This window comes from Vulpes lagopus, chromosome 6 (assembly GCF_018345385.1).
Source record: "Vulpes lagopus strain Blue_001 chromosome 6, ASM1834538v1, whole genome shotgun sequence".
NCBI classification, from domain to species: domain Eukaryota; kingdom Metazoa; phylum Chordata; class Mammalia; order Carnivora; family Canidae; genus Vulpes; species Vulpes lagopus.
Genome location: NC_054829.1, coordinates 65,117,001 through 65,142,395, shown reverse-complemented (window position 1 = coordinate 65,142,395; position 25,395 = coordinate 65,117,001). Strand labels below are relative to the sequence as shown.

At 35.9% G+C, this 25,395-nt stretch overlaps 1 long non-coding RNA gene across 1 annotated transcript; it reads right to left on the bottom strand.

Moving 5' to 3' along the window:
- Positions 1 to 804: 804 nt before the first annotated feature.
- LOC121493028 lies at positions 805 to 24,918 on the bottom strand. The gene is made up of 3 exons (XR_005988366.1): positions 24,842 to 24,918; positions 21,434 to 21,525; positions 805 to 861 (listed from the first exon to the last, which is right to left on the bottom strand). It is a non-coding gene; the product is annotated as an uncharacterized LOC121493028 (long non-coding RNA).
- Positions 24,919 to 25,395: the final 477 nt, after the last annotated feature.

Sequence of the window (25,395 nt, the reverse complement as noted above, 5' to 3'; positions counted from 1 at the left end):
TCAAGTGAGAAAAAAGGTAGTTGGGATAGTATCACAGAATGATACAATCTCAGCCAAATCGCTGTCTATGGTGTAGAAAAAGGAGCCTCTTAGTGTTCAGTATAAACGGATATAATGTATTTACCATGACATCTCTACAACACAAATGAGTAAATGTCTTAAATACTGAGTCTGATCTCAAAGCCAAGGTCAGTTCTCTCTACCTGATGGCTGAGGTTCTACCCTTAGTGAAATCAAAGGCGTGTGGATCAGCGGTTTACCTCCAGCAAAGCAAGTCATACAGAAGACCAAGGGGCCTCCTGGGCTCCTTCTGCTGTTATTTCAGGAGTACTAGTAAGGTTTCAGTCAAGTCCTCAGAATCAAAAGAAGACTACTGGACCTCAGTAACTTATTGTCAGAACAAAACCATCTCTCTGAATGGATTTTCTTGAGAATCAAAGTTGAAAGGCGAGCTCCTGTAGTTTTATGGGAAAGAGAATATTTACGGCCTCTTCTTCAATCTCAGCATAGTGTGTCTGCACAGTCCTCTGTGTGATCACCTTGGGAGATTACGTACTGCCTTCCGCAGTCACTGGAGCACTGCAAGCATAGGACCATGTTTGTCTATGTATGTTTACAGCACCTGTCAGTTGATACATGCGAAACAAGAAGAGTAATGTAAACTGATCCCCCCCCCCCGTTTGCTGAATTTTTAATGCAGTTCACCAGAAAGAAAAGCACAAACATTCTACTTTTCCAATGCTTGTCTTCCAAGCCCTCTTCTAATATTCTCTGGGGAGAGATGGCTTTCGATCTTGGTCAAAGCAAGTACCCATTTACTTCAGAATCTTCACTCTCTTGTCTTGGCTTCCTTCCTGTCTCCTAAAATGAAATTTATTTTATTTTAGCCACCTCTGAGCAGACTTGTGTGTATATATTTTCAGATAAATTGGATTGTCCATATGGATTTTTAAATCAGTTTTCGGATCAAGTTCAGAAATATGTAAACTGTTGTGTTGTTGGACCAGGCAGGACTAGAACATATCTCTCAGATGAAGAACACCCAATACTATAAAGTGATCTTTAAATGAGAAAACTAGAGTGTAAGTCAATTAAAGTGACCAATAATGGGAAAACAAGTACCCATTCCAAGAGCAATTGTCAGACATTTAACCCAAGGAAAGTTGCATTATACATTTTTATTAAATTGAGGCTATATTCACACTTATTGTGGCTTGAAATGTGAGCCAATATTTTCTATCTTTGGTTTCCTTGCTTTAAGATCTCTTAATGTGCATAAGATGTAATTCATAATATCATATGACTGTTTTAAGTTTGCAAGTTACTGTCTCCAAAGTTATAATTTAATTTAAATCAATAAATGCCCATTAAACTACTGTGCCCTCTCATAAAACAGTATCTGACTTGAGATTAATGTAGCAAGACCCTGAGATTCCTAAAACCTCGATTCTTTGTATTTAACCTTATTTACAACATAACACATCCAATTTTTAAAGAGCACTATCATTTAGCACAATATAAAGTATTAGCTTTCAAAGATGCATGCAATCCAATTTAAAAGCTCAGACCTGCTGTTTTTCAATAATCTTTGTAACAAGGGAAAGAGACAAAGATTAAGGTCTTAGTAACAAAAACAAAAAACATAAACACCCCACAATTATGCCTACTCAAATCCTTCCTGAAAGACCTGCAAAAATGATATTAGTAACTCTAAAAATAGTTTGTTGAAAATCTGCAAACTGATGGATCTTAGGGAGAGGAAAAAGAGAAAACGTCCCTAAATTTAAAAGGCATAATAGAATTGGTGAATAAGATCTCTACTTGCTTTCCAAATGGAGGTCTTCACAGTGAGAGGAAAGATAATGCCACATACCACCAGCAACAACAACAACAAAAGAAAAAAGAGAGAAAGAAAGAAAAAGTAAAGGAAAGGGAAGAGAAAAAAATAGAAGAAAAACAAGAGAAAATGTATTAAAACTCTTGGCTGAACAATTGCACTAATGTCACTGGGGAAATGTTAAACTCCAAAGTGACAGCTTGAAAACTGCAACGTGTCTATATGTTAATTTCTTAAGATCTGATGGTATTCAAGTTTTGCTCTGGGCCACTCAGAAGGGTGTGACTTCCTTTCAAGCTATCAGTTTCATTTCTCCTGTCAGGTAATCCCCCATGAATGAAAAAATTTGGAAATGTGAAAAAGGTTAGGAGAAAACATAGAATGTCAGGTAGTCTTGCCATGTCATGCCATTCTGTTTATCAATAATAATCAGTACTTAACTCCATAGTAAACACCGGGCTAAGCACTTTCAGTATACTATCTCATTAAATTCTCTCATTATTCTTGGGAGGTATTTTTCTGCCCATTTCTGGTATGAGGTGGTAAAACATAGGAAGGATAAATGAGTTGCTGCAGGCCAGGGAAGGAGTAATGGCATAGAGATCCTTATCTCTAATGTACAATTCAAGTGAGAAAAAAGGTAATTGTGATAGTATCACAGAATGATACAATCTCAGCCAAATCTATTAGACAAATATCTCTAATATCCAAGTTCATGCTCAAAAATCTACTCTGTTGCTTCTTATAAATTTTACCCATTAAGAATTAACCATATAATTTTGAAATTGGAAACATCACATGCTAAATGCAGGCACATGGTTTGCTTCCCAGAAATGGGAATGAAGTCACAATAGGACCATTTGTAAAAGTTTTGAGAATAAAATGAACTAGTACCAGTATAGTATATAACACATAAATGCTATTCCAAAGTGTTAGATATTATTATTGCTGGCAAAGCCTTGTCAAATGATACAGGCTTCAATTTATAGAGTTCATGTAATGAAAATCAGTTCAAGAGAAAGATACAATGACCAGGAAGGGGAAAAGTGTTGAATGATGCTACCCCAAGTCCCCTCATTTTATCTCCCACACTTTCATCCTTGAACTCAAGAGGACCATGTCATCATGTGATGTGATTCATCCTGGATTGGTTGATTGTGTTGGAAGACAGAAAACAATACCTCATTTTACTTCAACCAATATCACACTCACAGAGAACTTGAAGCACAATCTTTTCAATAAAGCATTAAATTCAAGAACGACAGACAAGAAGGATTTGTGATCTGCTGAGGTTGCTTTTCTTTTTTCTTTAAGTGGAGAATAGTTGGTCTCTGTTTGGGTGCCTTCACTATCAATCATGAAATTATCTAACTCTACTTCCCCCAGTTTGTGTCTCATCACTACCATCCAGAATGGGCATAAGTATTTGTTTTAAATTAAATCTATGGCAAAAAAATGACTTAAGTTTAATTAAAATAATCATGGAAATGACTGTCTCACTCAGGTAAAGTAGAAGTAAATAAGGTTTTTTTTTTTTTTTTTTTTTTTTAATTTGGGTAAAAAGGGAATTAGGATCCTAGGTTTAACAAATAATAAAGAAACACTCGATTTTATAATAAATGATACTGAAAGACATCTGGTAAGGCAAGGAAGAGATGAGATGACTGATAGTTTCAAATAATTTAAATGTTTAAACTTGCTGATCTGTTTTGAACACTCATTTGTCTCCTTAACATTCAACACTTGGTCTAAAAACCTGAAACCTAAGAAAAAAATAAAAAATAAAACCCTGAAACCTGGATTCTGTTCGTTTTGGAGAAATAAGGGCTCTAAATATCTTCTAATTAGAGAAATGTTGAAACTGGCAAGTTGTGAAAACATGAATTCTAAGTGATGGAATGTTTCCAGGCCACGGAGATTAAACTGGTTGTGCCCCTGCCATGTAGTTGTTTTTGCCTCTGGGATTATGAATACTCTACTCAGTCATAGAAGAGTACAGAGACATTGAACTAGACACTTATAGAGCTTTCTATAATTTAGATAAGCAGGTATTTTCAATATTATTCAACTCACAGAAGGATTTTGGCAAACAGAATTCAGATTTTTTGAGTGAATATAATGATATTTTTGAAGTTTCAGATGTTCAGAAGAATGTTAGTCTAAGGGATAAATGTTGTTCCTAATTGAACTGAGTATATATATTTATGACTTGAAGAGTTTGACTTTGGAATTTCCAAGGTTCAAATAAGGTTCATTTCTTCCTGTAAAAGACTAAGTGATGGCCTATGCTGTATCACTATAATTATTAGAAAATCCAAAATACCTGGTAATAGTTATCTGTCAGTGACAAGTGATACTGAGAACTTAGCTTTTTAATAACCTTTTTTTTTAAAGATTTTATTTATCCATTCATAGGAGACACACAAAGAAAGGCAGAGACATAGGCGGGAGAAGCAGGCTCCATGCAAGGAGCCCGATGTGGGACTCGATCCTGGGACCCCAGGATCACGCCCTCAGCCAAAGGCTGATATTCGACTGCTGAGCTACCCAGGTGGCCCAGTTTTTTAATAACCTTTAAACTAGATTTTTTTTTCACAATTGCAGAGACTATGAATTTTTTTTTTCTCCAGTTCCCTTTCCATCCCAAACAAACAATATAACCCAAGAGATGCTTTTTTGATTGTGGCCTGTGTTGGACAGTCTAAGCATTTAGACTACATTGATTTGATCAATGTAGATTGATCAAATCAATGTAGATTGTGGCCTGTGTTGGACAGTCTAAGCATCTAGACTACATTGATTTGATCAATGTAGATTAATCAGTAAGCAAAATGATTTTTGGGGAAGTGAGAATTTAGTTAATCATCAATACACTAAAACACCTTACTGACCTTAAAATACTAAAAAAATACTAACTATAGGCATAAATAATATAGATACTGTTTGTTTAGAAGATGAATTATTTAGCTCTGTGTTAGCCCATGTGTAATTTCTTAGAACTTTGTTAAATGAGGACACAAATAAGCATATGCAAACAACAGTATTTGATTTATTAACAGACTAGTCATCACACAGCTAAAAAGTAAAAAATTCAGCCAATTATCTCAATTATCTCATATATAGTTGTATCAGTATCTATATTTCTATATCTATCTGTATCTTCAGATGTTTGAGACATCTAGAAATAGTTCTAGTTGCTTGGCTCTTCTTTGTTGCCAATAACTGATCAGACCAATATTAATCTAATCATTCAACAGTACTTAAGAGCTACAAGGGTAATAAAATGTGACTTCAGAAAAATATCAAAGCAAGATAGTTATTAAAATTTAGACCATATGTTTTGCCATATTAAGCTTATTTGCTTTAAAAGGTATGTCCCATATTTCTAATAGGAAAACCTACAGTATTTTAAGGAGATAACTTCATTATATACATCATTTGGTTGACTTCAGATTGACTAATTAATAAACTGCTTGACAATATGCATTAGAAATAAAGATTGAGTCAATATTTATTCCTTATACTCAAGTCCTACACGCTCATTTATTATGAGAACATATACATAGGCACACATACACACTGGTGCCTAGCTTAGGGTCTGGCACTTGATTGGCATTCAATGTATACTGTCTGAATTAATAAATGGAGGCATGTAGTTATATAACTAAATGTGTCCTTATTTCTGAAATGTATAAGCAATTTTTTTAACCTGAGGAAGTCTTTATTTATATAACAAATTTTTTTTTTTTGTATAACTAATTTTTAACTAAAGTTGCTTTTTTGACTTTAACCATCTCACACATGGTTGAATTATTATGGACCATTAGAATATAAAGTATGACTATAATGATTTCTCATTTTTAATAATTAATTTTATTGATAAAATATTATATGTACTTTCATACAGAGAACCAACATGGCATTTTATTTGTTAATAAAAAAATTGGAAAACGTGTTCTTATTCCTTATTCCCTGGCTCTAAAACTAGTCTGATGCTCTGGCAGATTGAATTGCCTTACTGTTAATTTGGGTTACATAAGAGGTAATCAATATATTTTAATTCCAAAGACTGGGTTCCCTGAAAAAAATCAATAAGAAATATCATTTTCAATGCCATTTAATTTACATGATTTGACTATCCAGCTATTCTACAGTTATGTTTTGTTTTTATTCAATGGGTTGAATGCTGTGTTTTGTTTTCAACAGATGTGACTTTGAGTGCACTGGAGAACAATTTATGCATTTGGCTTAGAATTTTAAATGAACATACCATCTAATGATTTGCCCAGTATAAGCAGTCACTTTAAGAACTAGTACTGAAAGCAAGAAAAATTACTTAAAGGATCAGTTACATCTAAAATGATGAAATCAATAACAATATTTTCTGTGGGATTCTTTCTCTCTGATAAGCAAAATCTTTGCTTAAAAGCTGCATTAAAATTTAATCACAATCTGTGTGCTTTAGCAATTGATAATTTCTGGACAGCTGTCTTCTGCTTTGTTTAAGTCTTGTGTTCCTTCTGTTTAAGTTATGCCTTTTAATAGCTGGATTAAGTACATTTTGTTTTAAAATATATTATTAGAATATGATCATATTTTATCATCTTCCAACAGTGGTATGTGGTTTTGTATTCCTTTGCAGCAATGTTGAAACTCAGGTCAAGGCTTCCACCTCATGGGTGGAGACTACTGGAAACTTACATTAGATCTACCAGTCTTTGACCTTAATTTTTTTTTTTTTCTCTGAATTCTATGTGAGTAAATAACAATTCATACCAGTAATTTTTAGCTTTAGACTATGAGCTGGAATAACCTCTAATTTATCTTTGTTTACCTAGTTCCTAATATTTTGCCACATATTGAATAATGAAAATATGTGTTCAAGGATTTACTAGGGAATGCTTAAAGATATTTTCTTATATACTTTTAAAATTGCCTTAGAAGTGATCTCCAAGAACTACGTCAGCTATAGCAATTGAATGTATATGTGTACTGACATCTTCAATCTTTAAAGGGATAGATGATCACTTTTTAAGCATCAGTACTTCATCAGTTAGCACAGATTATGTAACAGCCAGTTCAGCAGTTATTGCTATTTCACAGTTGCCCTCTCTGTGTGTTTCAAAGGAAGAGAATAAAGAAAGATGATCTTTCTAAGTACTTCCTCTGATTACATGCCTACTCTCTAATCACCTAACACAACTGCCTGAACTTAGAGTGATAATGTCATATTTATTAGAGGATGACTATTTAAAAGAATCAATATGTTCGATGTTAGGCTATGCGTTAAGTTTTGAAGGCAAAAAAGCAGACACAGTGGTCAGATTATAGTGTCTTGTGGTAAAATAGTTTTTATTTTGTTATTTTAACGTACTCAACTAAATCAATAAGGTTAACTGCATATGCCAGTATTAGAATCAATAAAATTTGTACCTTTTCAATAGTATCATTTACGTGCTGGTATTTACTTTTATCTTTGCATCAGATGCTAATTAATTAAATACTTCTGCTGAAACTAATAAATAAGTAATAATTAGATAAACACATTGCAAAAACATAATTCGAAAGAAGCAGATTGAAGTGGCTAGGGAATATAAGTAGCCATATAGTATGTCAATTAAGAGAAAAACTGAAATATTCCAAATATGTCCACAATATGTCCAAATATGTCTGCAATATGTCCAAATATATGCACAATATTGCAAAATTTAAAATAGTGCATATTTTAACATATATAGAAAATGTAACATGAACCTTTAGGGTAGTTATCTGAAAACAAAAGATTATTGGTAATGTTGATTTGAAAGTACAATTTATATAAAATTTAATCTGTAAGTCAAAACAGGTTCTTTAGATAACCTAATTCTTGATATGTATAAATTATGTAAGACAGGTGAATCATTCAACCGTAAGTGGGCACCTTATTCCCTTGAATAAAATTGCTCCTTGGGGTCGGGGGCCAGTGAAGTATTTGTCTTAAAATGCTGTAGCAGGTTATGTTTGCAATATGCCTCACTTTTAACATTGTATCACAAAGAAATTTACAGATGGGATAAAGTAATTTAAGGATGTTTTCTTAGAAAGCATACAGCAAATGAAGACTTGAGAGTGTAATCTCCATAAATTACTAGTGCTAGGGTTCTTTTCATCTTTATTTTCTCATCATCATTTTTTTAGGGTTCTATATTCTAGTGTGTTATGTTTAAATGTTCAGGCACTAAAACTGCTTTTGCAAAATAACCCTAGAAAACCATAAAAATTGCAAATCCTTCCAGGGAATTAATCTGAAGTAAAATCGTTTTAACATGCTTTCTTTTCCCCCAGTAATTTTCAGAAGCATTTTTTCTAAGATCAAATTTTGACACTATCCTTTTTTTTTTCACACTATGATGTGACTCCTCCTATTATTAAACTTTATGGTTTGAAAAGTCTTCCTTATTTTACTGCCTCCAACATATTAGGTTACTTTTTAAAGAAAAGGTGAACGTATTAGCATTACATAAAATGCTAAAGTGACAAAGAGTTAAACTAAGAATTTTAGATGAATACACTAGCAGTTTGCCATTCTGACAGCAAAAGCCAAGCTAGTGCTTTAAAAAAATGCAAGTTTGAAAAATGCAAATGGTGTTATCCAAATATGCAACCATATGTCCATAATACACACATTTTTGGGGGAAAAATTTGTAAAGATTTCTATCACAGCATTGTATCTCAAAATGGAGGGTTTTTAAATATATATATATAGTGTTCTCCAGATGATGGTAAGATATTGAAATTATCTTTCAAAATCTCCTATACACATGATAGTGAAAAATTCATTATTTTTCGGTTTACATGGAAATCTGGCTCTGTTTTAATATTCCACTTGGGTAGGTGCTCTAGTTTGTCTAAAAGACAGCAAAATTGTCCAAAGTATCCAGATTTTAGTCATAAAATTTTCAATTCAGACAAGTAAAGTTTAAAATACAGTCCTTTTTGATAAATTAGCAGTCCTTGAAACTCAAGGTCTAAGAGACAAGGAAAAAATATAATTAGTTTGAGTAATGTTAAGCTGTGAAATTTGGATAACCTTTAAGCAACTTTGCTCTGTTGATCACAGCATCAATAACAATAGGAGAGTGGAAGCCAAATGCAAGTGGTGAAACCTCCAACAGGAAAATATCAATTAATCTTTTTCAATAGAGTTGAAGTATGGGTAATCCTCTCATTAAATAGTTTGAACCTTTTTCTAAGTAAACAAAGGAGGGATAATGAGTGATGTGGTCTGACTTGTTTACATGGAGAATCTTCAAGAGGCTTAGCATAACCTCTCAACACAGAGGTCTTCTTAGCCACTGGCCACTAATTACCCTCTTTTAAAGGTATTTGTGTAAGCAAAGAGACTGTGTTTTCAGACTTAACATGAGAATACCATTTAAGTGCCAGTATTTTATACGTTAGCCAACATATTATGAAGTGTCAAAATCTATGGGATCCTCAGAAACAAACCAAAAATTATTTCCATTATGTATTTGAATGAATGTCCATTTTCTTACAATTCTTGTCAAAAGAGTTATTTCTATTATAAGAAATAATTTGTGTCTAACTGCTGGAGATAGAGTATAACTATTGCTTGAACTACACCATCATCAGTAGACCTCCAATCACTGAAAATTCTGTGTTGGAAAGGAGAAGAGAGGACTGGCATTAACATTTGTTATGTCATCTGCCAACCGGTTTGCCCTTGATATTTAAGCAATTTGAGAGTAAATACATTTTTCAATCTCTTGCAAACCATGGAAGTGCCATTTAAAAGCCACTTGATACCTTCAAATTTCTGTATGATATAAGCATTAAGAGTTGTTACCTATTGCTACAAATGTTTTTTGTTTGTTTGTTTTTGTTTTGCTACAAATGTCTTTAATGCACCAGGTATACATCTATAATGGATCTACAAGAAGAGAATTTTACCATGATTTTTACCCAAAGCCCACATTTCTTACCATGCTTATTCATAATGTAGTTACCTCAGTGAGCTTTTATGTGACCCTCATATATAGGAATGAAATGAGTATCAGTAACCCTAATGTTTGCAACAGCACTGTTATAATTTCTAAAAGACAGTCTGTGTAGGAAGTTAGAATTACTAAATTCATCAGCACAAAACCTTGTCATAAAGAAGAGGTCAAAATTATGAATAAGGGACAAGAGAGATGAAATTCTTAAATAATTCTAGCCCTAGTAAAAATGATTTTCATTTTTTGGCTACCTACTCTTCAATAATTCACATTGACAATGCTATTTTGATGCTTTCTTTTGATTCTGCTCTGTGAATTAAAACATGAAAAGTGGAAGGGTTTTACATGAAGAATTCGGAACAAAAAGAAATCTCTATTTTCACATCTATGATCTGTGATAGGCTGCTATTTTCTTTATGTCTGTATACTTCATTTATTTTGAAGTACAATTTCATTTTTTAATGTAACAAAGTGGCCATGTGGACATATAGTTTATACATTTATGGGTTCCTATAAATCTATAATACTCTTGAGGATAAAACTTAGAGACAAACGAATTAAAAGAAAATTGGAAGTCTACAGTTTTGTCATTAGTCGTCCAATATTTAAGTAATATCTCACTTTGGAAACAACATTAGAAGTTAGCATCAGAAATTTGTTTCTTATTCCATTTGATTGCTTTACATGTCATATAAAGTTAAAAAACGCTATATAAAATTTTTGGATGTAAATATAGCCAATTGTGAGATAGTACACAAGTTGCTCATTTGCAGATTTTTATGAATTACGGGGATTTTATTAAAATGTCTCTAAGAATCATTTTAGCTCTATGATCTATGAAATTGGTATAGATGTTTACATGGAAAAATCATGAATTCACTTAACGTTATTTTTTTTTAATGTATCCCAATAAATTCTTCACACTCTTGGTGGAAATTTTGTTATTATAAAACTTTAGAAAAAATAAATATATATGTGTGTGTGTATTATATAAAGTGTATTTCCTATAATAAAGTAGGGAAATACATATGAATAAAGATGTGACATACTCTGAATTGATAATGCAGTTACTGTGGGGAAAAAACAGAATTGCTTTTTTTTTTTTTTTTTTTTTTTTTTTTTTTTTTTTTAATTAACTTTTATTGGTGTTTAATTTACCAACATACAGAAAAACACCCAGTGCTCATCCCGTCAAGTGACCACCTCAGTGCCCGTCACCCATTCCCCTCCAACACCCGCCCTCCTCCCCTTCCACCACCCCTAGTTCGTTTCCCCGAGTTAGGAGTCTTTATGTTCTGTCTCCCTTCCTGATATTTCCCAACATTTCTTTTCCCTTCCTTTATATTCCCTTTCACTATTATTCATATTCCCCAAATGAATGAGAACATACACTGTTTGTCCTTCTCCGATTGACTTATTTCACTCAGCATAATACCCTCCAGTTCCATCCACGTTGAAGCAAATGGTGGGTATTTGTCGTTTCTAATTGCTGAGTAATATTCCATTGTATACATAAACCACATCTTCTTTATCCATTCATCTTTCGATGGACACCGAGGCTCCTTCCACAGTTTGGCTATTGTGGCCATTGCTGATAGAAACATCGGGGTGCAGGTGTCCCGACGTTTCATTGCATCTGAATCTTTGGGGTAAATCCCCAACAGTGCAATTGCTGGGTCATAGGGCAGGTCTATTTTTAACTCTTTGAGGAACCTCCACACAGTTTTCCAGAGTGGCTGCACCAGTTCACATTCCCACCAACAGTGTAAGAGGGTTCCCTTTTCTCCGCATCCTCTCCAACATTTGTTGTTTCCTGCCTTGTTAATTTTCCCCATTCTCACTGGTGTGAGGTGGTATCTCATTGTGGTTTTGATTTGTATTTCCCTGATGGCAAGTGATGCAGAGCATTTTCTCATGTGCATGTTGGCCATGTCCATGTCTTCCTCTGTGAGAGTTCTCTTCATGTCTTTTGCCCATTTCATGATTGGATTGTTTGTTTCTTTGGTGTTGAGTTTAATAAGTTCTTTATAGATTTTGGAAACTAGCCCTTTATCTGATATGTCATTTGCAAATATCTTCTCCCATTCTGTAGGTTGTCTTTTAGTTTTGTTGACTGTATCCTTTGCTGTGCAAAAGCTTCTTATCTTGATGAAGTCCCAATAGTTCATTTTTGCTTTTGTTTCTTTTGCCTTTGTGGATGTATCTTGCAAGAAGTTACTGTGGCCAAGTTCAAAAAGGGTGTTGCCTGTGTTCTCCTCTAGGATTTTGATGGAATCTTGTCTCACATTTAGATCTCTCATCCATTTTGAGTTTATCTTTGTGTATGGTGAAAGAGAGTGGTCCAGTTTCATTCTTCTGCATGTGGATGTCCAATTTTCCCAGCACCATTTATTGAAGAGACTGTCTTTCTTCCAATGGATAGTCTTTCCTCCTTTATCGAATATTAGATGGCCGTACATTTCAGGGTCCACTTCTGGGTTCTCTATTCTGTTCCATTGATCTATGTGTCTGTTTTTGTGCCAGTACCACACTGTCTTGATGACCACAGCTTTGTAGTACAACCTGAAATCTGGCATTGTGATGCCCCCAGCTAAGGTTTTCTTTTTTAAAATTCCCCTGGCTATTCGGGGTCTTTTCTGATTCCACACAAATCTTAAAAAAATTTGTTCTAACTCTCTGAAGAAAGTCCATGGTATTTTGATAGGGATTGCATTAAACGTATAAATTGCCCTGGGTAACATTGACATTTTTACAATATTAATTCTGCCAATCCATGAGCATGGAATATTTTTCCATCTCTTTGTGTCTTCCTCAATTTCTTTCAGAAGTGTTCTATAGTTTTTAGGGTATAGATCTTTTACCTCTTTGGTTAGGTTTATTCCTAGGTATCTTATGCTTTTGGGTGCAATTGTAAATGGGATTGACTCCTTAATTTCTCTTTCTTCAGTCTCATTGTTAGTGTATAGAAATGCCATTGATTTCTGGGCATTGATTTTGTATCCTGCCACGCTACCAAATTGCTGTATGAGTTCTAGCAATCTGGGAGTGGAGGCTTTTGGGTTTTCTATGTAGAGTATCATGTCATCGGCGAAGAGGGAGAGTTTGACTTCTTCTTTGCCAATTTGAATGCCTTTAATGTCTTTTTGTTGTCTGATTGCTGAGGCGAGGACTTCCAGAACTATGTTGAACAGCAGTGGTGAGAGTGGACATCCCTGTCTTGTTCCTGATCTTAGGGGAAAGGCTCCCAGTGCTTCCCCATTGAGAATGATATTTGCTGTGGGCTTTTCGTAGATGGCTTTTAAGATGTCGAGGAAAGTTCCCTCTATCCCAACACTCTGAAGGGTTTTGATCAGGAATGGATGCTGTATTTTGACAAATGCTTTCTCTGCATCTAATGAGAGTATCATATGGTTCTTGGTTTTTCTCTTGCTGATATGATGAATCACATTGATGGTTTTACGAGTGTTGAACCAGCCTTGTGTCCCAGGGATAAATCCTACTTGGTCATGGTGAATAATTTTCTTAATGTGTTGTTGGATCCTATTGGCTAGTATCTTGTTGAGAATTTTTGCATCCATGTTCATCAGGGATATTGGTCTGTAATTCTCCTTTTTGGTGGGGTCTTTGTCTGGTTTCGGAATTAAGGTGATGCTGGCCTCATAAAACGAATTTGGAAGTACTCCATCTCTTTCTATCTTTCCAAACAGCTTTAGTAGAATAGGTATGATTTCTTCTTTAAACGTTTGATAGAATTCCCCTGGGAAGCCATCTGGCCCTGGACTCTTGTGTCTTGGGAGGTTTTTGATGACTGCTTCAATTTCCTCCCTGGTTATTGGCCTGTTCAGGTTTTCTATTGCTTCCTGCTCCAGTTTTGGTAGTTTGTGGCTTTCCAGGAATGCGTCCATTTCTTCTAGATTTCCTAATTTATTGGCGTACAGCTGTTCATAATATGTTTTTAAAATCGTTTGTATTTCCTTGGTGTTGGTAGTGATGTCCCCTTTCTCATTCATGATTTTATTAATTTGAGTCTTCTCTCTCTTCTTTTTAATAAGGTTGGCTAATGGTTTATCTATCTTATTAATTCTTTCAAAGAACCAACTCCTGGTTCTGTTGATCTGTTCCACAGTTCTTTTGGTCTCGATATCATTGAGTTCTGCTCGAATTTTAATTAACTCTCTTCTTCTGCTGGGGGTGGGGTCTATTTGTTGCTTTTTCTCTAGTTCCTTTATGTGTAAGGTGAGCTTTTGTATTTGAGATCTTTCCTGTTTTTGAATGTATGCTTGTATTGCGATGTATTTCCCCCTCAGGACTGCTTTTGCTGCATCCCAAAGATTTTGAACGGTTGTATCTTCATTTTCATTAGTTTCCATGAATCTTTTTAATTCTTCCTTAATTTCCTGGTTGACCTTTTCATCTTTTAGCAGGATGGTCCTCAACCTCCACGTGTTTGTGGTCCTTCCATATTTCTTGTTGTGATTAAGTTCTAATTTCAAGGCATTATGGTCTGAGAATATACAGGGGACTATCCCGATCTTTTGGTATCGGTTCAGACCCGATTTGTGACCCAGTATGTGGTCTATTCTGGAGAAAGTTCCATGTGCACTTGAGAAGAATGTGTATTCAGTTGAGTTTGGATGTAAAGTTCTGTAGATATCTGTGAAATCCATCTGGTCCAGTGTATCATTTAAAGCTCTCGTTTCTTTGGAGATATTATGCTTAGAAGACCTATCCAGGGTAGAAAGAGCTAGATTGAAGTCACCAAGTATAAGTGTATTATTATCAAGGTATTTCTTGAGTTTGGTTATTAATTGGTTTAAATATTTGGCAGCTCCCACATTTGGGGCATATATATTGAGGAGTGTTAAGTCCTCTTGTTGGATAGATCCTTTGAGTATGAGATAGTGTCCCTCTTCATCTCTCACTATAGTCTTTGGGGTAAATTTTAATTTATCTGATATAAGGATGGCAACCCCTGCTTTCTTTTGAGGACCATTTGAATGGTAAATGGTTCTCCAACCTTTTATTTTCAGGTTGTAAGTGTCCTTCTGTCTAAAATGAGTCTCTTGTAGACAGCAAATAGATGGGTCCTGCTTTTTTATCCAGTCTGAAACCCTGCGCCTTTTGATGGGGTCATTAAGCCCGTTCACATTCAGAGTTACTATTGATAGATATGAGTTTAGTGTCATCATATCTATTCAGTCCTTGTTTTTGTGGATTGTTCCACTGAACTTCTTCTTAAAGGGGAATTTTAAGAGTCCCCCTTAAAATTTCTTGCAGAGCTGGTTTGGAGGTTACATATTCTTTCAGTTCCTGCCTGTCTTGGAAGCTCTTTATCTCTCCTTCCATTTTGAATGAAAGCCTTGCGGGGTAAAGTATTCTTGGTTGCATGTTCTTTTCATTTAGGACCCTGAATATATCCTGCCAGCCCTTTCTGGCCTGCCAGGTCTCTGTGGAGAGGTCTGCTGTTACCCTAATATTCCTCCCCATAAAAGTCAGGGACTTTTTTTCTCTTGCTGCTTTAAGGATCTTCTCCTTATCTTTGGAATTTGCAAGCTTCACTATTAAATGTCGAGGTGTTGAACGGTTTTTATTGATTTTAGGGGGGGATCTCTCTATTTCCTGGATCTGAATGCCTGTTTCCCTTCCCAGATTCGGAAAGTTTTCAGCTAGGATTTGTTCAATTACATATTCTGGCCCTCTGTCCCTTTCCGCGCCCTCGGGAACCCCAATTAAACGTAGGTTTTTCTTCCTCAGGCTATCATTTATTTCCCTTAATCTATCCTCATGGTCTTTTAATTGCCTGTCTCTTTTTTCCTCAGTTTCCCTCTTTGCCATCAACTTGTCTTCTATGTCACTCACTCGTTCTTCCACCTCGTCAAGCCTCGTCGTTAGGACTTCTAGCTTGGATTGCATCTCATTTAATTGATTTTTAATTTCTGCCTGATTAGATCTAAATTCTGCAGTCATGAAGTCTCTTGAGTCCTTTATGGTTTTTTCTAGAGCCACCAGTAGCTGTAAAATAGTGCTTCTGAATTGGCTTTCTGACATTGAATTGTAATCCATATTTTGTAACTCTGTGGGAGAGTGGGCTGTTTCTGATTCTTTTTTTTGAGGGGTTTTCCTTCTAGTCATTTTGCTCAGTGCAGAGTGGCCAAAAACAAGTTGTATTGGGAAAAGGAGAAAAAGAGAGAGAAGGAAAGAAAAGAGAAAAAGAAAAAAGAGAAAGAAGAAAAAAATAGGGGAAAAAGAGAAGAAAAAGAAAGAAAAAGAAAGAAAGGAGAAAAAAGAAAAAAGGGGGGGTGGGGGAAGCAATCAGAAATCAAGAAGAAAGAGAGAAAAAAAAGCGCAAAACAAAACAAAACAAAAAAAAAAACCAAAAACAAAAAAACAAAAAACAAAAAAAACCACGGGGGAGTATCTTCCGATTCTGTGTAGTTTAAGTCCCTTGACTTCCCTTGGAACTGGTCCGTCTCGCTGGTCTTCTGGGGGAGGGGCCTGCTGTGCTGATTCTCAGGTGTTGGCACTTGGGGGAGCTGCTCTGCCCCTGCCTGGCGCAGGGCTCGGTGGGGGGTGTTCACCCCGTGAGGCCCCGGGAGGAAGCCACAGTGGCGGGGGCAGCTCTGGGACCCTGGATCCAGCCCCCGCAGTAGCTCCGGGGCTCTCCGTCTGCAGGGCCTGGGGGCTCCGGGGCGGGGCCGCTGATCTGCTCAGTTCCAGGCAGGAGCGTCCTTGCTGTCCTGGGCCCTCCCGGCCTCTGCCTGTCCCGGGGGAGGCCGGATCCTGGGCTGTGTCCCGGCGCCCTGTGCTCCGGGGCCTGCGCTGTTGGATTCGCGCTCCCGGCGGTGCAGCCCCCTCCGCGGAGCCGCCGCCCGAGCCTCTCCGAGCTGTTCCCGGAGCCGCGCCGCCCCCTCCGCGGAGCTTCTTCCTCTGCGCGAGCCGCCGCCTCTGAGCTGTTCCCGGAGCCGCGCAGCCCCCTCCGCGGAGCCGCCGCCCGAGCCCCTCCGAGCTGTTCCCGGAGCCGCGCAGCCCCCTCCGCGGAGCTTCTTCCTCCGCCCGAGCCGCCGCCGCCGAGCTGTTCCCGGAGCCCCGCAGCCCCCTCCGCGGAGCCGCCGCCCGAGCCCCTCCGAGCTGCTCCGGGCCCCGCCGAGCGCTGCAGCCCTTAGGGAGCTCGGCGCACTCTCCCGGGGCGCAGTTCCTCTGTTACTGTCCCAGGGAGCCCGAGGGCGTCCCCGCCTTTCTGGGGATCCTGCTCCAATTCCCGGGGAGCCCCTTTCCGCGGGGAAGGTCGGTGCAGCTCCTGCTCCTCCGGGACGGGGCTCTCCTGTCCTGGGGACACTCGCCCCGGCCTCAGCCCGGCTCCTCGCGAGGCCCCTCCCCCTTGGAGGCCTTTTGTTCCTTTATTCCTTTTTCCCCGTCTTCCTACCTTGATAGAAGCGCGAACTCTTCTCACTGTAGCGTTCCAGCTGGTCTCTCTTTAAATCTCAGGCCGAATTCGTAGGTTTTCAGGATGATTGGATGGTTTTCTAGGTAATTTGCTGAGGACAGGTGACCTGGAGACCCTACTCCTCCGCCATCTTGCCCCTCCCCCCCCCCAGAATTGCTTTTTAATAAAACAGACATAGTAGATTTTTGCCCTTAGAACAATTTCTTCATAGTGACACAAAAAGCTCAGTGTGTGTAGGAAAACTGAGTCAAAGTTTACTTTTGTTATGCTTTGTGTGGTTGATGAAATTCCACAGCATCTAAACACCAAAAGCATCGTATTTAATAAAATCACAAACAAAATATCCTTCCTGCCCTTATGCTTGTTTATTTTCCAAGTTTCTGTTTGTTAGAGATTGTCTATTATTGGAAAATTAATTTAGAAATGCATTTACACCTACACAGTCACCAGTTGATTCCCAGATACTTGTGGAATAGCTCACTGTTGGTTAAATGAGAGGTGTGTTGGCCAATTAGCATACAGTTGAGTTTAGTTGATTTACATATTTCTGTATCTAATACTAGAAGCTATTTTCTATGCCACTCAAAATACTATTTGGTTAGATTTTATTATAGTGAGAATTATAATTATGAAATACTATCATATAACAAATAGAAATAAAGCTTACTCTTAAATTACATTTTCTCTTAGGTATTTGAATTTATGAGGAACTCACACAATCTCAAAGAATATCAGTAACTTTGCCTATTTGCTCTTTAAATATGTAGTCCAGAATGATATATTATTCATATAAAACAGAGAAGGTATTTGGTATACTTGTTACATGAAAGAATGAAAAATAGTGAATTTTCATGCATGCTGTTTTATCATTCTTAGCATGACCTGAGGACCAAGCAGGGCATTTTTATCTTCTTCCTATTTATAACACAGAAGACAGCTTCACAGTCATTAGAAGAATGCTATATATGCCAAATCCATCATCCACCCTGACATTCTTAAATACAATATTTGAACCTTATCATCATACCATGTAATATAAAACCAAAATTTTATGCCTATTCTGGTTACTTAAACCTTTATTTTTCAGAATTAAAAAAAACCTACATTTTATTTATCATTATTAATAGGTCTGATCCTTTTAGAAAAAAATAAATTAGACCATTTACTTTGGGACAGACAATATGTTTTCCAAAATATGGTAAGAGTGTGTCAAAATCGCAGAAAATTGTTCACTGATCTGAATAAAATTATTATGATTTTTTTTACCACCATCACCATGCACACACCTACAGACCAAGTTTAGCCTCAACATCAGCCAACTTCAGTTGCCTGTAAGACAGGGAGGCTGTCATAAAGCCCTAAAGAGAAGATGGAGGGTTGGTTTGCACAGAGAAACAATCTCAGTAATTACCTCAAGAATATCAGTAGAAGCAGAGCACCAATGCTGTCCCTGATCTTACCATAACCAATCTCTTGTACATTCTTGAAAAAAAACTCAGTCTTTAGACATGATAATTACCTTAGCTTCATTATTTAAAGAAAGGGAGATCCTGAGAACTCTGGGACAAAACCCATTTAAGAAAAGCTTCTCTGCTATGATCCTCACCTCTCTGCTTTTTTACAGTGAAGAGAGAAGACATTCATATTTTTTCAGCCCCTGTTCTCCTTGTTTTGAGTGAGGGGGAATGAAACATTTAAAGCAGCAGAGAAAGAAAAGTCACAAATGAATCACTAAGTGGAATAAAATCTATGCTTTAATCAAAACTTTCTGTGACTCATCGATACTTTTTTCTCCTTCACAATATACCATGGTGAAGTCACTGCCTTAGTCACTCAATCAAGGGAGAATTGAATTTGAGTTCATTTCTAAAAATGAAGTCATAAAATTTCTCTGAGTGAAAAATGACGAACTATATTAACTCAGTTTGCATACATCCCAAATAAGGCAGGGAAGAAACTTGATTTGTAACTGTTGATGTCACTAGAATTCAAAGATGTGTAAAATTCTTAAGCTTGTTCTTCATTCAAATTTGATGAAAGAAAGTACTTTCTTCACTTCTGTAGATTTCCAAACTTAAAAAAAAAATTTCTTCAAACATTGTAGCTAATTCCTAAGATAGAGCTTAATAGGGCTATGATATGGAAAAAAGCAATAAAAATGTGGTAAATAGAATGTGTCAGTATTTATAAAATTCATATCCCCCGAAACAAACCTCTTAATATATATATATATATATATTAATTTATCTGTCTTTGTAAACAGCAAGAACTTTTAAATTTGTCACTCAACACCATACAGTCCCCACTGATTTCTTTTAATTCAAATTAGAAACTACAAACCTCAATATTATAAAATAGAAAATGTTAAGATTATATATATATGTATATATATACACACACACACACAACAGCAAAAACACACACATACAGACACACACAAAACAACTTGTAAGAGCTACAGAACAAAAATTAGCAGGTTTTTCCATGGACAGATTTTATTTAGATTCAAAAAAAGGCTTTATGAAGACCAATTGAAACTATGGTCAGAATAAAATGAGAATTGGTCATTAAATCAAATAAAATACTCTCCTTCATATATCATTTTGATTTGAATTGCATGTGCATGGGATTCCCTGATGGATCTGTGGAGGAACTAAGGTATTTATTATAAGAAAATGCTTAGACTCTCTAAAACTGCGCAAAAAAACCCCAATTCCTATGGCACTGTTGGTAAAATAGGTAAAATACATAGAAAAATATTATCTTATTTTCTGAATTTAGATTTAGATCTATTATTGAAAAGATAGTGCTGGCATATTTGGCTAAGAATACATAAATATTATTTTTATGTGTAATGAATGTCTTGACATTTTGAGAGGTTAAAGCCCTTAAAGCATGTCTGTAAATAGGCCATATTGCTTGATACAGTTTTGGTTAAATGGATTACCAGGGTAGCTCTCTATCGCTTAGTTCAGCTGGGAAACTTTCAGCATGGAGTCAAGGACCCTTGTGCTTTAGAAGTTCATTCTGAAATGTCCATTGCTACTTTCAGGAAGTTCAGTCAATGTGCCTTTGGGAACTTAATCCCAATAAAGAAAGTCCAGAAGTCTCTTCAAAGTCTCTTCAAAGTCCAGAAGTGCCGTCATTTTGACCTTTGTCGCACAGCAGAAAATGAAGAGTAATACCATGTCCTTTCTTGCTCTCTTCCCTCTCCATGTTTCTAAGTTCCTGACCCCTCTATCTTCTTCTATACAAGAGAAATGACCTTATTTTATCTCTGTAATCTCCCCAATAAAGGCACTGAACCCAACTTCTTGGGGTTAATTATCTGATCCTCTCTGACCATCTTCCTACTCAAAGCTTTTGTGCTGTTAGAATTTCCCTCTGCTTGTTTTGTTGATTGCCCATTAGGTGGGACCCTAGCTGAATAAACACCAGGCCAAAAAGATCTACATGTACCTTTTTTTCCAGAGTAAAATATCCTTCATTTCAATCTCAGACTAAAATGAGACTTACCCACCCCTCTCACAAAGCCTTTAGGAGATTCTGTTCAAAAGCTGAGCCAAACGATTTTTAGGAGAGATATATTACTCACTAGGTTCTCAAATAACTACCTAGAAAATTATTAGAAAACACAATATCCATGCACACACATTTCTTGGCATTTGAGACAGTTGATTTTTAATATTTTCTTTCAAAAGTACACAATAAATTAACTTTAAGTCAATGCAACTCATAGAAAGAGAAGGATGGAATTTCAGAGCCAAAAAACCCAAAAAGTGCATCCTTCTTAGGTTATCGCATTCCCATAATCTCATTCCCATAATCGCATTCCCATATACTCTATAGCACAGAGGAGCCTGGGATGGTAACTCAGATATTTAAGCTATGTATAGTTTACCTGGGAGAGCTTTTTATAAGAATTTTTGAAAATTAAGTAATTATTTAAGATGTGTCAAATCTACTGGTTGGGGATGATCATTGCGTATCGTATGTAAGTGATGAATCACTAGATTCTACACCTGAAACTAATGTTCCACTGCATGTTAACTAACAGGAAAGTAAATAAAAACTTGAAAAAAAAATTTTAAAAGAGAGATGTGCCAAATATTAAATTTTGAAAAACAGACATTTTTAAATGGAGGTTTCTTTTACCTTAGTTATATTGATTTCAGTAGAATTTCCTTAAAGGCCCACGGCATTTAAGTACTCTCCAACCCACTGAGTTTCCTATTCATTTCTCAGTCCTAAAAAAAGTAAAAGAAATAGATTAAGACTTAATAGATGTTAGAGTAGGTAAGTCTGACAATTTCCAGGTGAGAAAAAGAGTTCAGATTTACTCAGTGTAGAAGTGCCGGGTTGATATTTGACTTTGTCCACATTACATGTATAGCATTCACCAACCTGGTTCTAATCAACCATGCCTGCAGTCTTGCTCTTTCCCACCACAGAATCGTCAGTAACCAAAGAAAGTCAGATTGCACATAACCATAAGGGAAAGTCCTCAAACTTAGTTACTGATAATTTCCTCCAGAAACTTTCAGTTTTGGGGGGCTAACCCAGGAGCAAAATAATAATAATAATAATAATAATAATAATAATAATACCACCAATAACATAATAATCTAAGGAGTATATTTCTTATGTACCTTGTATAAACACTTTTTGAGAGAAAGTAACCCTAAACAAAATATTCTCACAGGGAGGCATAAGGCTAGAGGCAACCCCAATGGTACTCTGAAACAAAATTGACAAGCTTTGTTGCTTTTCAGTATGACAAAGTAGTAACCCATATTCCAGATATGAATTTCTTCAGGGCGGACTTAAGTGAACAGGTGTCAATTTTGATAAAATTCAATCTCATAAGTAAAAATCAACTCTCTCTCTCTTGTACTTGGTGTTTATGGGAAACTATGAACTTCTTAATGTTCTTAGTTTATTCTAGATCCTAGAACAATGGAAGAAGATGGGAAACCAATTCTGAGAAAACAGCATCTTTGGTAAGATTATAGAATTTGTAGCTCATAGAGAATTTCTAGATTTCAGGGACTCAAGCAAATATTTTCACTAATATGTTTGGTATTAGGTTATGTCTTTGGGAAGTCATATTTTTTAATGTCAGTCTTTATTATCCAAAGGAAAAGGAGACATAGAAAATAGATGAAGAACCATATTTTTAATCTAATGAATCACATCCTAGAAAATGACAAGCAAGCACAGCAGAGACATAATAAAGAGTTCCTATATTCAAAATTACTAGTTATTTGCATAATCCCAACATCCGTCTGTTAAAACAATATGTACCCACATATTTTTTGTTTCAAAAAAGAACAGCAGGCAAAATAGCCATACAGTTAAAATTCATGGATTTGAAAAAAAATGATATATGATGAAGTTTATTTATGCTGAATAAATCCCAAATTTACTTTTTCTTTAGTCAAAGTTTGAATATAGAACCGCTTCTTAGTTTTATGCCAACTTTTGAATAAATGAGTTATAAGAGGTAAAGCTATTGGTTGATAACAGAGAATATAATAACAGTACTCACATTTTGACATTTCTATTGCACCTTTCACATTGAGAAAATCCAAAGCAATTAACCTGAAAGTCATTTCTATAGTCTTGGGATTTGCAAGCCCCAACTGAATCCAGTTATCTTCTAAGTCATCTAAGAGTGTAAGTAGAGCATCCACAGCTCTGTCGACATGTCAACCTACCTTACTGGCATTTGCTACCAAAAGACCTCCAAGGCCTTTAAATGGTGGTCAATTTCATAAAAAAGAAGGAAAGCCTGCTTTCTGTGACAACATTCATGGACCTGCAGGGCATTATTCTAAGTAAAATAAGTCAGACAGAGAAAGACAAATAGTGTATGTTCTCACTTTCATGTGGAATCTAACAAAGCCCAACTCCTAGAAACAGAGTAGAATGTGGTTGCCAGAGTGTGGGGGAAATAGGGAGATGTTGCTAAAGAGATACATATTTCCAGCCATAAGATTAAGTTCTGGAATCGAATTACAGCATGGTAACTATAATCAACAATGCTGTATTATGTACCTGAAAATTGCTAAGAGAGTTCATCTCAAAAGTTACCACTGCGTATTCATTTAAAAGTGGTAATTATGGGGCACCTGGGTGGCTCAGTGTCTAAGCCTCTGCCTGCCTTTGGCTTAGGTCGTGATCTTGAGGTCCTGGGATTGAGTCCCACATCAGGACCCCCTCAAGGAGCCTGCTTCTCCCTCTACCTATATCTCTGCCTTTCTCTCTGTGTGTCTCTCAAGAATAAATAAATAAAAATCTTAAATAAATAAAAAATAAAAGTGGTAACCATGTAAGGCCATGGATGTGTTAACTAACCTTACTGTGGTAAACATTTTATAATATACATGCATACGAAATCATCATATTGTACAACTTACAGTAACATGTGTTATATGCCAATAATATCCCAATAAAGCTGGAAAAAACATATATAAATGATGCTAGTAAAATAAATAAGTAAATAAATGATGCTAGTCTAAAACAATGAAGGCCAGTTGGTCATAAAAGCTAGTATCATTGTTTACCCAGGAATGAGCCACACTAATTCACTGACTTTACACTTGAGGGCAAGACATACCCAGCCACTAAGCAGTTTATTTGTCAATCAAATAGAATATTAGCATCTTGATGTTTTAAGCATCCTCATGTTATAGAATTCAAGTTTTTACTAAATACAAGAAACACATGATTTCTGTTGTATCAGTCTCTGTCTTAATATCCCCAGTACAAATGCAGTTCTAACGATGACGTATCTTCTGCTCTTTAATCAAAACTCTCATTTTTTTAATATTGCGAAAGACATAAAATATAGGTTCTTGTTTTCTAAGCTTTTACAACTGGTAAATTAAAAAAATATATGAACACAATACTAAAAGTACTATGTTAGACTATAGTATCACAGAGCAGTGGAAGGGAGTAGGAAGTTAAGAAGTTTACCTAGGCATGAGAGTTGCAGACAAAGCTTCATGGGCCAAAAAATAAGATAAAATAAAAAATAAAAAAACAGATAAAATATTAAGCAAAAATAACAAAAATTCACATTATAAAGTTACATTTACCGTACTAGTTCAGTTAAAGAAAGAAAAAAAATAGAAAAATAAAGAAGAGAATATTTTGTTTATTTTTTTTTTTGATTTTTAATTTTTTTTATTGAAGTTCAATTTGCCAACATATAGCATAACACCCAGTGCTCATCCCATCAAGTGCCCCCTTCAGTGCCTGTCACCCAGTCACCCCCACCCAAGAAACGAATATTTTAAATACGGTGATTTTGCATACTGGAATGATGGGTGATTCTTTGCTTTTCCATTCACATGTAATACTTTGATACTCAGGGGAGCAAACTCAAAACACCAACAAAATTTGTGACATCTAGAATCAAACACATGGAGTCTACTTGAGAAAGAACAGTATTTTTTTTCATAATTGCCTCACCCTTAATTAACTAGTTTCAGTAAAGAGTCTTTTCAAAAAACAGGAGATAAAGAATAATAAACAGATCCACCAGAGAGACAAACTTACCAATTCTACTACTACTACAGTCAGATAACATTCACCGTGTCATAGTTGAGTGTATATCAGCTTCTAAAGTATAGCATTCAAGCACGTGAAACAGTATTTGTTTTAACACACTCTTTATGGAATGAATTTGAAAGACTTTTCTCAGTTGTCCTGAAAGAAAAAAAAAAAAAGAAAAAAGTAGCCTCCCACAGCTGGCTCCTCTATTTTTGGCTTCTCCTATCCCTGTTTTCATCACAGCTGAGAAATATTAATGTGAGAAAAATATCTTTTATTTTAGTCTTTCGAAAGGAACTCAATAGAAAACCCTGAATCTTTAGTAGTAGAGGATAAGAGTTCCAGGATCATACTGTGGAAGTACATTCCTGAAACAACCTGTGGAAAAGAGAATGTTACATAAAATAATCTGTTGGACTTGCATATGACTTTCCCAAAGCGTATGCTGTTTACATATAATGCTAAAAAACATATTTCACCAAAAGTTAATATGTCCCCTAGGAATAGTTACATAAAATAGGTGTGTAATCAATCTCATACACAGAAAAGGCAAAGTGGAA